Consider the following 9,658-nt stretch of genomic DNA (forward strand, 5'->3'; position numbering starts at 1 on the left):
TGATATGATGTGATATATGATATGATAAAAATAACAGTTATGTTTTATTTCATTCTCGTTCTATTCTATCCGACGCGAGTTGGTTTTTTTTAATTCGTATTATTTCTTTGTGAAATAAAAATGAGTGCACGCATAACATTCTGCACTGTCTGACGATAAACCGCAATTAACCGAAAGGTGTGCGCTGTAACGTAGTCCACATACCAGTGAAGATAACTGGGCTTGAGAAGTTCAAATAGTCTAGAACACTTCCATGTTTCGCATGCATGTAGAGTATCTCCCTCCTCGAAGTACGTAATTTCCCTAACCCACGTTCAAACCCAATCGCATCTCTGTTTCTGCAATCCACCAACTGCTGAAAGCAATCTAGGCGCGGGTTAGACAACCATCATGACAATGTTACTGTGACTTCAGAATTTCCTGCAAAATCGTATTAAAAGCTGGTAGTTGGATCTAATTCTTTTTGCAACAAGATTTTGGTGTCTAACCCACATTGAAAAGCGTCCCACTTGAATATCTGGAGATCAATCGACCGAGAGGCGTGCGCTGGTCCCCAGTTCACGCAGTAAAGGAAGCGCAGCTCTAAAAGTTCGAATGGTCTAGAACGTTTTCATGTTTCGCATGCATGGAGAGTATCTCCCTACTGGAAGTGCGTATTTTCGCTAACCCACGTTCCAACCCAATCGCATCTCTGTTTCTGGAATCCACCAACTACTGAAAGCAAAATGTCCGCGGGTTAGACAACCGTCATGACGATGTTACTGTGACTTCAGAATTTCCTGCAATATCGTGTCAAAAGCTCGTAGTTGGATAGAACTCTTGTTGTAACAATATTTCGGTGCCTAACCCACGTTGATAAGCGTCACACTTGATTTTCCTGAGATAAATCAACCGAGAGGTGTGCGGTGTAACACAGTCCACATACCAGGGACGGAAGCGCAGCTCGAAAAGTTCAAATAGTCTAGAACGATTTTATAATTCTCATGCATGGAGATTATTTCCCCACTCGGAGTGCGTAATTTCGCTAACCCACGTTCCAACCCAATCGCATCTCTGTTTCTGGAATCCACCAACTACTGAAAGCAAAATGTCCGCGGGTTAGACAACCGTCATGACGATGTTACTGTGATTTCAGAATTTCCTGCAATATCGTGTCAAAAGCTCGTAGTTGGATAGAACTCTTGTTGTAATAATATTTCGGTGTCTAACCCACATTGATAAGCGTCACACTTGATTTTCCTGAGATAAATCAACCGAGAGGTGTGCGGTGTAACTCAGTCCACATACCAGGGACAGAAGCGCAGCTCTAAAAGTTCAAATAGTCTAGAACGTTTTCATGTTTCGCATGCATGGAGAGTATCTCCCTACTGGAAGTGCGAAATTTCGCTAAACCACGTTCCAACCCAATCGCATCTCTGTTTCTAGAATCCACCAACTACTGGAAGCAAAATGGGCGCGGGTTAGACAACCGTCTTGACGATGTTACTGTGCTTTAAGAATTTCCTGCAAAATCGTGTCAAAAGCTCGTAGTTGGATGAAATCAAATATTTTCGGCCAACTCCAAGCTGCCCTAATGTTTATAGGTGAAACTCAATTATATTTCCAATAATTTTCCTCATATTTAAAATTTTATTTTTTTTTCATGATGGCTGAACCGTGATCTTTATCCTTATACATCAAAGTACACAAGTAATCTGTCGATATGTAACATTTCAAGACTAATTCTCAAATAAGTTAGCCCGTCGGATTCTTCATTGCGAAGCGAACCAACTTATCCTGCGGTGAGTGAAAAGTCCATGTCATAGGCATTTTTACTATATTCTTTTTTGTTTCGCATGAAAAACAGTCTTTATTCCATGCGAGACACGTTTCTTTAACACCCATTCAATACGTTATTATTAATAAGGGGAAATTTAAAAAAATAAATCTAATCAGTCCATTTCAAAATGTGCTAAGAAAAATCAATTCAATTCAATTTAATCTCGAATGATTTTTTTCATATTGACTATTTTTATTTTTTTCCTATTCCACGTTCAACCAAAACTTAATGCTCATCACTGATGCATGATGATTAACAAGAATTCGGTAGCTTTTATGAAAAATCCCAACAGTAATCCCAAAATGAGTAGCAGCGAACGATTCATCACTGCGAAGCGGTGAAACTTGATCCTGCGGTCCGTCAATGCTCATGTCACGCGTCATTAAAAATGATTAAATTGATTACTTCCAATGTACCTGTTATCTTTGTATATACAGGGTGATTTTGAATAGCATATAAACCCGTGACCAGCGTGTTCGGGACGCGATTTTGAACGAAACTGCAAAGGGATTTTTTTTTCAGAGCCATAGTTTTTAAATGGCAAGCATTAGAATTTGCGCTTTTTGAACCAATAGGAAGACCGCTTTCATCGATAATACGCGATGTCTCAGTTAGACTATACTCACACATCAAAGACGAAGAGTATTGTCTTTTGATGATCGGCTGATGTTTTTTTTTACCGTTGGCCGATAACTACTGCTTTATTATCGTTCAAGATGATAACGTAGGGTTGATTGAAATAAATCGTGACAGAAAAATTAGAACGATATAAGATTTTGTTCAGTATGAGAGGGGCCCTAAAACCAGGATGAAGGACGAAGACGAGAGCGAATACGTGAACGACTACGTGAACGAAAACGAAGACGAGAACAACGACGAGGACGAGAATGTGGAGGAGGATGAAAACGAACGACGAATATGACGACGAGGATGGAGACGAAAACGAGAACGAGTACGAAGACGAAAACGGGAACGAGTACGAAGACGAAAACAGGAACGAATACGAAGACGAGTACGAGGACGAAAACGAGAACGAGAACGAGTACGATGACAAGAATGACGACGAGGACGAGAACGAACAACCAAAATAAACAACGAGAATGAGAACGAGTACGAAGACGAGTACGAGGACGTGAACGAGTACGAAGACGAGAACGAGTACGAGGACGTGAACGAGTACGAAGACGAGAACGAGTACGAAGACGAAAACGGGAACGAGTACGAAGACGAAAACAGGAACGAATACGAAGACGAGTACGGGGACGAAAACGAGAACGAGAACGAGTACGATGACAAGAAAGACGACGAGGACGAGAACGAACAACCAAAATAAACAACGAGAACGAGAACGAGAACGAGTACGAAGACGAGTACGAGGACGTGAACGAGTACGAAGTCGAGAACGAGTACGAGGACGTGAACGAGTACGAAGACGAGAACGAGTACGAAGACGTGAACGAGTACGAAGACGAGAACGAGTACGAAGACGAGAACGAGTACGAAGACGAGAACGAGAACGAAGACGAGGACCAGCGAGAACGAACGACGAGAACGGGGACGAGAACGAAAACGAAAACGAGAACGAAGACGAGGACGAGCGAGAACGAACGACGAGAACGGGGACGAAAACAAACGATGAAAATGAACAACGAGTACGAGTACGACGACGACGACGAGGACGAGGACGAGGACGAGGACGAAGACGAGGACGAGTACGACGACGAGAACGAAGAACAAAGACGAGTACGAGGACGAAAACGAGAACGGGGACGAAAACAAACGATGAAAACGAACAACGAGTACGAGTACGACGACGAAAACGGGAACGAGTACGAAGACGAAAACAGGAACGAATACGAAGACGAGTACGGGGACGAAAACGAGAACGAGAACGAGTACGATGACAAGAAAGACGACGAGGACGAGAACGAACAACCAAAATAAACAACGAGAACGAGAACGAGAACGAGTACGAAGACGAGTACGAGGACGTGAACGAGTACGAAGACGAGAACGAGTACGAGGACGTGAACGAGTACGAAGACGAGAACGAGTACGAAGACGTGAACGAGTACGAAGACGAGAACGAGTACGAAGACGAGAACGAGTACGAAGACGAGAACGAGAACGAAGACGAGGACCAGCGAGAACGAACGACGAGAACGGGGACGAGAACGAAAACGAAAACGAGAACGAAGACGAGGACGAGCGAGAACGAACGACGAGAACGGGGACGAAAACAAACGATGAAAATGAACAACGAGTACGAGTACGACGACGACGACGAGGACGAGGACGAGGACGAAGACGAGGACGAGTACGACGACGAGAACGAAGAACAAAGACGAGTACGAGGTCGAAGACGAGTACGACGACGAGAACGAAGAACAAAGACGAGTACGAGGACGAAGACGAGGACGAGCATGAAGACGAGTACGACGACGACGACGAAGATGAGGACGAGGACGAGTACGACGACGAGAACGAAGAACAAAGACGAGTACGAGGACGAAAACGAGAACGGGGACGAAAACAAACGATGAAAACGAACAACGAGTACGAGTACGACGACGACGAGGACGAGTACGGCGACGAGATCGAGAACAAAGACGAGTACGAGGACGAAAACGTGAATGAGAACGAAGACGAGGACGAGGACGAGAATGAGGAGAAAAACAATATGCGAATATTCCTTTTATTATTTATTTATTGATGAAGTCACAATTTAATTTTGTCTTATATCGTTCCCCTACAATTCACGAGTGTTTTTTTTTTTATTTCCGCGTTCGCAAATTGGAACACAGTCGTGTTAGGCAGCGCTTAAATTCTTCGTGCGTCAGCTGATTCTCGCTTTCGACGGTTTGATAAACGTACTCTGAAAGTTAATATTTTTATTTTTAATAGAGACAATGATGGATTGTTTCAAGGAAGTAACCCCGATGTACTTACTTTCAACTGCTTTTCTTATTTCCGGTGGTATGGGCAAATATTCTTTACTCCCCATTGCGCACATTCTCTTCAAATCGTCTCTGACGATAAGTGCCTTAATCAAGGCCCCTGCCATTTTACGTGCATCCTTTCGGTGTTTTTGCGTTATCCCGCGCAGGATATTCGGCGCTATGAGCACCCCGGAGTTTGGCACCAATTCAGTCTATATTGGTTGGGAGCAAATTATTTATTGTCCTATTATTTATTGTTCTGTTTCCAAAAGAAAACGAAGTGGGATGTACCGTTGCTAAATTCTCTTGTTCAGTATCACGTACTTCATTGCCCTGTACTTCCGTGTCTCGTACTCCAATATCATGTACTTCATGGTCCTGTACTTCAGTGTCCTGTTCTTCTTGGTCGGTTTCATCGTGGTTTACTTCATCAGTAGGCTCGTTAGACAGATTCGCCGGTACACCCTCTCCTATATAACCCGTGATAATACCCTGCCTATTCACGGACAGGTTTTTTATCCAGGTCTCATCATCTGAGACGAGTCAAAGAGTTTATTGAGAAACCTTAGCTTGAGGAAATATTCGATCGAAAAATTAAATGGGAATTCTTTTTTTTATAAACGTGAAGCTGCCAAAAAATATGCACGATACTTTCCCTTCAAAACTGCTGCAATTATGTTGATTGAGATAGATTTACAAAAAAACCATATTTGGAAAATTGAAATTTCGCGAGGAACGTTCGACGGAAAAAAAAGGGCAGAGAATCTTGTAAGATGTGAGATTAAATTCTATCGACTTTCCTATGACCATAACTCGATCCTTTATTGAAGGAATCGGTATTATGGGTTGAAAAAACGAGGGAGTTATTGTAAACGAAAATATAAACAAAAATTCCATACTGCTATTCATTAGAACGGTCTCGTAAAAAAAGTCCGTCAAATAAAATTCAAAGTTACCTGACTGGGCTAGTATGACAGCGTCATATTTTTTTTTTCCCCATTTCACACGGGCTTTAAATCCAGAAGAATTTATCACTCGCTCCGTTGGTTCGACGCTGACCGACTTGTTATCTGTCCAAAATACGAGAGAAAACATTTCGAATGAATCTTCGAATGAATCTTTGATGACACCTGATTTTCTTGACGTCGAAAACAAAACAATGCCGACTTCTGCGATCGATCGCCGAAGTGCTTCATGTATACATATACTTGTACGAATTAATTTTGTCTGTACGAACTAAAGATCGCAAATAGCTTGGTAAATCGAAAAATTTTCAGAATATTGTTTTTTCAGTTGCTGATAACGAATTTGCAAAATTCATTTTTTTGCGTATCTTGCAAATATGCAAAACGATGAGAAACAAGAATAAAGAGGATGACGGAAACGATTAGGACGAGAGAAAAAGAGAACGGGTATGAAGAGGAGGACGAAAATGAACGACGACGACGGGGATGAAAACGAAGACGAACGTCAGGACTAGGACGAGAACGAAAAACGATTATCGGGATGAAAACGGGGGCGAAAATCAGGACTAAGAGGGGACCGAAAACGAACGATGAAAGAAACAACGAGGACGAAGACGAGAATGACGACGAGTACGAATACCGGAACGAGAACGAACGACGAGAACGGGGACAAAAACGAGAACGAACGACGAGAACGGGGACGAAAATGAGCAAAGAAAATGTGGACGAAAACCAGCGACGATTACGAGAACGAGAATGAAAACGAGTACGAGGACGAAGACGAAAATGAGAACGAGGACGAAGACGAGAACGAGGACGGAAACAAAAACAGAGGCGAGAACGAAGACGAGAATGACGACGAGAACGAATACGAGAATGAGAACGAAAACGAACGACAAAAAATGAACAACGAGGACGAGTACGAAAACGACAACGAGGATAAGGAGGACGACGACGAGAATGAATGACGAGGACGGGGACGAAAACGAAGACGAGGACAAGCGAGAACGAACGACGAGAACGAGGACAAAGAACAAAGACGAGTACGAGGACGAGAACAAGTACGAGGACGAAAACGAGAACGGGGACGAAAACAAACGATGAAAATGAACAACGAGTACGAGTACGACGACGACGACGGAGACGAGGACGAGGACGAAGACGAGAACGAAGAACAAAGACGAGTACAACGACGACGACGAGGATGAGGACGAGGACGAGCGAGAACGAACGACGAAAACGGGGACGAAAATAAACGATGGAAATTAACAACGAGTACGAGTATGACGACGACGACGAAGACGAGGACGAGGACGAGGACGAAGAACAAAGACGAGTACGAGGACGACGACGGGGGACAAGAACGAACGACGAGTACGAGATCGAAAACGAAAACGAGAACGAGAACGAAGACGAGGACGAGCGAGAACGAACGACGAGAACGGGGACGAGAATAAACGATGAAAATGAACAACGAGTACGAGTACGACGACGACGACGAAGACGAGGACGAGGACGAAGACGACGACGAGGACGAGTACGACGACGAGAACGAAGAACAAAGACGAGGACGAGGACGAAGAACAAAGACGAGTACGAGGACGACGACGGGGGACGAGAACGAACGACGAGTACGAGATCGAAAACGAAAACGAGAACGAGAACGAAGACGAGGACGAGCGAGAACGAACGACGAGAACGAGGACAAAGAACAAAGACGAGTACGAGGACGAGAACAAGTACGAGGACGAAAACGAGAACGGGGACGAAAACAAACGATGAAAATGAACAACGAGTACGAGTACGACGACGACGACGGAGACGAGGACGAGGACGAAGACGAGAACGAAGAACAAAGACGAGTACAACGACGACGACGAGGATGAGGATGAGGACGAGCGAGAACGAACGACGAGAACGGGGACGAGAACGGGGACGAGAATAAACGATGGAAATTAACAACGAGTACGAGTATGACGACGACGACGAAGACGAGGACGAGGACGAGGACGAAGAACAAAGACGAGTACGAGGACGACGACGGGGGACGAGAACGAACGACGAGTACGAGATCGAAAACGAAAACGAGAACGAGAACGAAGACGAGGACGAGCGAGAACGAACGACGAGAACGAGGACAAAGAACAAAGACGAGTACGAGGACGAGAACAAGTACGAGGACGAAAACGAGAACGGGGACGAAAACAAACGATGAAAATGAACAACGAGTACGAGTACGACGACGACGACGGAGACGAGGACGAGGACGAAGACGAGAACGAAGAACAAAGACGAGTACAACGACGACGACGAGGATGAGGACGAGGACGAGCGAGAACGAACGACGAGAACGGGGACGAGAATAAACGATGGAAATTAACAACGAGTACGAGTATGACCATTAGTTCGTGGACGCATCGTTGGTTTTCACCAAGCGGGCTGGTCGAGGGAACGAATTCGAGCCGCGATTGGATGCAATAGAAAAACAGTTGATCTTTGGATCAATAAGTTCAACGGAGGTGGTGACGCGGCTCTGAAGGACCATCGAAAAAGCAACAAAAGGCCGCTCAAAACAACACCAGAAGAAGATGTTCGCCTATGCGAAGCTGTGGAAGAAACTCCATTCACGACAATTGCCGCAGCATTGAATGAGACGGGAATTAATATTAGCGTGAGCACGGCTAGACGGCGATTGAAAAATGTTGGGGTTACTGCCCATCGTCCGGTAAATAAAACGCCATTATCCGAACAGCACCGTCAACAGCGACTCCTCTTCGCTCAGGAGCATTTGGGATGGACACCCGAACAGTGGGCTTCAGTCGTATGGTCCGACGAAAAGGTATTTCGTATTTTATAAAATGTTATTTTTTAATCCTACATAGTACCCTACACTTTCTGTATTAGGGTATCAAATCATTGTTGACATTCTACGTTATATTCACATGTGTCTGGCTCCAAATAGAAAAATCCATGAGGAAGATTAAATTGTTCAAAAATAAATATCGAATTCGGAGTCACAAAATCACTAATGATTTTTTCAGTTAATGAAGTTAAGAGTTATCGAGCGATGGCATACGGAGCGCCAAGTGGCGAAAATCCGAACTAAAAATCGTAAATTCCAGATTACGTCGAGAACTGATTCACTGGACAAATAAAAAAAATATTTAAAAATACGTTAAATTTAGCTGGTTCCGGCTGTGATCCCTTTTCGAACATTAAATAAATATCACTGTTGCGTGAAGGATCTGGTGTTGGTGGGGAGAAAATAAATGACACAATGCGTAACGGGATAAAAAATGTAAAGAGGTTTTATTGCTCGCAGAGTAACGTGGACAGTATGCCCACGAATGAAAGTACACCCGAACCGATGCAGACTACCCGAGTGAGAAGAGCCGGTCAACGTCGAACGAGGCTCGTTCGACGAAGCTACGAGGAGCGCTCGAAGCGTGCTTTCGCGTGCCCGATAGTTATCGTGAGAAATACCCGCAATCGATGAGAGAAAAGTCCGAATGAGTAGCCCAATTTGTTCCCGTGAATGTCCTGAAGATAGTAAGCGAGGTATTTTTGGTGAAACACCGTAATTACCGGAGAGATTTAGCCGAAAGTGAAACTTGTACCGAGAAGCACGTCAGCACGCTGAACGACCGGATCTAGACTACCCAATCAATATGGAGATCGATGAAGACGCGCCGTGGGCATGCGCCACACGTCGCGTCGACCACACCCGAATTGTTTGTCCAGTACGTGCTGACCCCCCGCGAGAGCGTGAGAACTAGAGCACGAAAAGCCCATTGTCTCACGTTTCCCGAATTCCCGAGCCCGCGAGCTAGCGACGCCCGCGGTGGGGCGAGCACTCGAGCCCGAGAGCGCTCGCCGGCACCGAAACCTCGTTAATTCCCGAACATTCCGCCCGCCATCGGCAGCAGTGCTGTCGA

At 44.7% G+C, this 9,658-nt stretch overlaps 1 long non-coding RNA gene across 1 annotated transcript; it reads right to left on the bottom strand.

Annotated features, from left to right (window-relative positions):
- Positions 1-4,585: 4,585 nt before the first annotated feature.
- Positions 4,586-5,179, bottom strand: LOC122418280 (uncharacterized). Its single transcript, XR_006262484.1, has 3 exons — positions 5,050-5,179; positions 4,769-4,970; positions 4,586-4,694 (listed from the first exon to the last, which is right to left on the bottom strand). It is a non-coding gene; the product is annotated as an uncharacterized lncRNA (long non-coding RNA).
- Between the last annotated feature and the right edge of the window lie 4,479 nt (positions 5,180-9,658).

This window comes from Venturia canescens, chromosome 11 (genome assembly GCF_019457755.1).
Source record: "Venturia canescens isolate UGA chromosome 11, ASM1945775v1, whole genome shotgun sequence".
Taxonomy (NCBI): Eukaryota; Metazoa; Arthropoda; class Insecta; order Hymenoptera; family Ichneumonidae; genus Venturia; species Venturia canescens.